Consider the following 3784-nt stretch of genomic DNA (forward strand, 5'->3'; position numbering starts at 1 on the left):
AGGGAGTGGATCACCTGTGAGGGATTTACAGTCACAGAGGAGAAGTCGGCCACCGGGAGAAAACTCCCATTATTGACTCAATTCTTTTAATGTTTCAGAGAGAGAAAGATGGCTCTAATAGTCAAAATATATGATCAATAAATGTTTGTTCCAGTACAACATGTGATGATGCTCCTATGGATACTAACATTATGATTCATATATTGATATAATACCTGCCTAAATATACCAATACTGTAATAATATCAACAGTCTATTCTCATTAAAAGTCATTTTTAATTCTAGTTGGAGCTAAGTTTGAGAAGAGACACATTTACAGTTAATGCAATTTATGTTTACTATATTGAAAATGTTTTCTATTTTTAACATTAGAACAGTCACAGTAAGTTGTATTAAAGTGCTTTACATGGTATGTAGTAATCAAACTTCATATTTGCAAATAACATAGCAATTTTCTTGTGATTTGTCTATTTTGCATGAATTTCATTTGAATGCAGTGTGTTGAGGTTTCAAGTCCACTCAACAGTAAATTATGCTTCTGTAAAATATTGTATCATACAAGTAGAAAATGTAAGGTATAAATCATTTTAATTTAATTTTTTGCAAGGCATCGCAATCCGTTCATCTTCTTGGCTTCACACGTGGCGTGTGTATTTTTAATGTCCCAGGAAAGTGCAGTGCCAAGATTGGTGTTTTTGTACACGTGTTAGGTTCAATATTAATAAAAGTTTAAATAAACAGGCGATCTGGCGCTCTGTAGCAGTCGGTTGGGGGGGGGGGGGGCGGGGGCAGTGTATCTTCAGTCTGTAGTTGAACAGGTTTCCTTCTACATCCTAGGGTAAACTTTAGCAGTGGTATGCAATTAACCTTTATAACATTGGTATACTGTGCAACACTAGCCCAATGTAGGTTAGTAAATATGGCTCCTTCCCTCAGTTTGAGTGTACTAATCCTTAATTGTGGCTTAATGGTTCCTGTTGTTGGCCACTCTTTGAGTTTAAAGCCAGGAGTCTATTAAAACCTAATTAATGGGGGCTGGATTAATTAAGCCAATTATTTCAAACTTTTTTGGGGATTTGACCATTGTCTTTATTAAGGCTGAATGTGTACTTTCCAATGTGGGTTGTATATGGTACTATGGTGAACTTCAGGTCTTCCTGAATGCTTTTCATCTGTAGTTTGTGTTTAGACCAGGAGAGTAAATGGAGTCATGAGGACTGACGGATTGAAAGATTGACTGGTGACCTTCATCCTACATCATCAGCATTTCAAAGCAAACCAAACTGGCCAACATGCCAGCAAACCAAACAGGGATGACTCCATAATGGTTTGAGACCACAATTTTGTATACATTATTTTGATGGATTACATCCCCTGCCATTTGAGTACCATACATAGCATGTGTATGAACTGTATTGTTTTTGTTGTGTCAGTGCTTAATCTGTACATCAGGACCACATGGTGCACAGAGCCTGGAGAACATGAGATAAAACTAGAACCCAACAAACAAAGCATAACTTTATAACGTGAACGAATAATTGCCATAATGAAGAAAAAGGGAAATTAGGAGTGACATTTTTATTGACAACCACGAAAAGCAAACAGTAAACCAAAGTAAGTGAGGAGCTCTATCTGTCTCTGTGTCAGTCCGCTCTGCTTAGCGTCAGCACTATGACAGCGTGGCTCCTACACACAGAGCGAACCACTCCACATGCTTCAAGTATCGTCTGAGTGATTGAAATCTCTCTCTCGCTCTCTGTCGCTCTCTTTCCTATTCAAATTTTAAATGCACCCAAAGTAGGCAAACAATCAATTCACAAGTCACTTCAATTTGAAATCTAAATAATGGCAGAACAGTTCACAATGAATATTAAACAACAAATATTTAAAAGGTTTTGAAAGGAGGGTGCGGGTCCCGTTCTAGGAGGAACACGCTCCAGGGCTAAATTGTAACACAAGGGGAGCTGATGACGCTCTGTCCACATCAATGCAAATATTTGGCAAAACAAACTTTCTCCTCCGTGTTCGAGGCTCTCGTTCACATGCAAACAGCGTTTAACGGCACTGAAGGAGTTATACAAACGCCTTCCATAGTGTGGGTTTTCAAATAGACAGAAGCAGCTAAAGGGCTGCACAGGAAACACAGTAATTATGAAAATATTGTCATAACAAATTAAATAGGCCTGCACTGTGCAACACTACACAGAAAACACTCTTACAGACAGACAGAATCACTGCAGCTCTTTCAAAGTGAGGCTGCACTATGCTGGTGCTGACAACGTGACAGAGCTGTTGCACAAAGGCGTTTTGACAAAGACGTCAGACCTCAGTGTAAGCCTGACTTCTCTGTGTTTTGTCGTTTCCTTTCAGGCCTGCCAGCGGGAAAGAGGTAGCACTTGAAAAAGCTGCCAATACCAGACGAGTGTTGTGAGGAAGTTGTTGCCATGGCAAGCATCCTATGTTCAAAAAAGAGAGTGCAGTCCATTCTCAGTGAAAAGGGAAGGGTTGTCATAGGGACCAGGTTCTCTGGTGAGGGATAAGGTTACGCAGCCTTTCACTGAAATCAAATCCATCGGTGTCGCCCTTGGTGATTGGAGCATAGTAATACAGGTGCTACCAACAATGTGAAGGCTTTCACCAATTAAGCACTGCATCATTTAAGCTTAATTGCACAATTTTTGTTTACACTTTTCAATGGAGTGTCAGGGTCAATAAGATATTAACAACATTAGAACGATTGAGTCACAGTTCTCCTCTTTCTGTCGAGGCTGACGTCAATCCCACAAGTTCACATTTCCCAGAAAAGTGTTTCCACTAAACGGATACAGACCAAACTAAAATCAACCCTCTATCAAAGCAAATTAAAGATTTCGTGCGGATCTGAATACAGATTTTCAAACATCTTTAGTGTTTTCCCAGGGACAGGTCTTCTCCGGCACATTTAGGGAACTGAGCTCTATGGGTGTGTACAGTGAGCCAATGGTCCTGCCTCCAAAGTTCTGACTGGACAGTTAACTGAACCCCCTGAACTTCCTCCTGAAAACTATAATGACACAGCTTTGTTTTTAATTTTTGCAGGTGACATTTCAAGTCACAGTAAAAAAAAAATTGGACAAAAGGATACATCGCTTATTTTATATTTTTATATTTATTCGTCCAGTTATGATCATTTATACTCATCCTTTTTAACCGAAAAGTGTAATTTATTTGTATTATTACCTGATTTCCTACTCATTTTCACCTATTTCACAGTAAACATTCTACCATCTCTCTTTATATCTCTATATCTTATATACATATACACATTTATAATCTGGCATTATTTGCATGCATAAATGCTTTATTTAGAGCTGTTAATAAATTCGAATAGGTTTTTCATTGATTGGACCCGGCCGGTAACATTGTCTTGTGGTGTGGCATAATTTCCAGTCTGATACTGTACAGAGGTGAGGAGAGAGGCAGAGGTCTTAGTGAGTGTAAACTGCTGTCAGAACAGTGCTGCAGCAGATGTTGGACTCACTAAACACTGGTTAAGGGCCATTTAGCAGCAGTAGACCTGCTGCTCTAAACTGGTGACCCAGCACAGCACTCATGCTGGGGCCACATATGTCTATGCAGGCAAACACACTTGTGCACACACAAACACACACACACGCACAAACACCAATGGGCTGCATGCATCAGCTGCATGCAGCCTCTCCTCACTCATCATCTCCCTTTTGTTTCATTGCAGCAGAAACATGAAACCCGTTCTCCTGTGCAGATCGCCACCAAATCACCTGGC

Source organism: Pleuronectes platessa, chromosome 10, assembly GCF_947347685.1.
Source record: "Pleuronectes platessa chromosome 10, fPlePla1.1, whole genome shotgun sequence".
In the NCBI taxonomy this organism is placed as follows: domain Eukaryota; kingdom Metazoa; phylum Chordata; class Actinopteri; order Pleuronectiformes; family Pleuronectidae; genus Pleuronectes; species Pleuronectes platessa.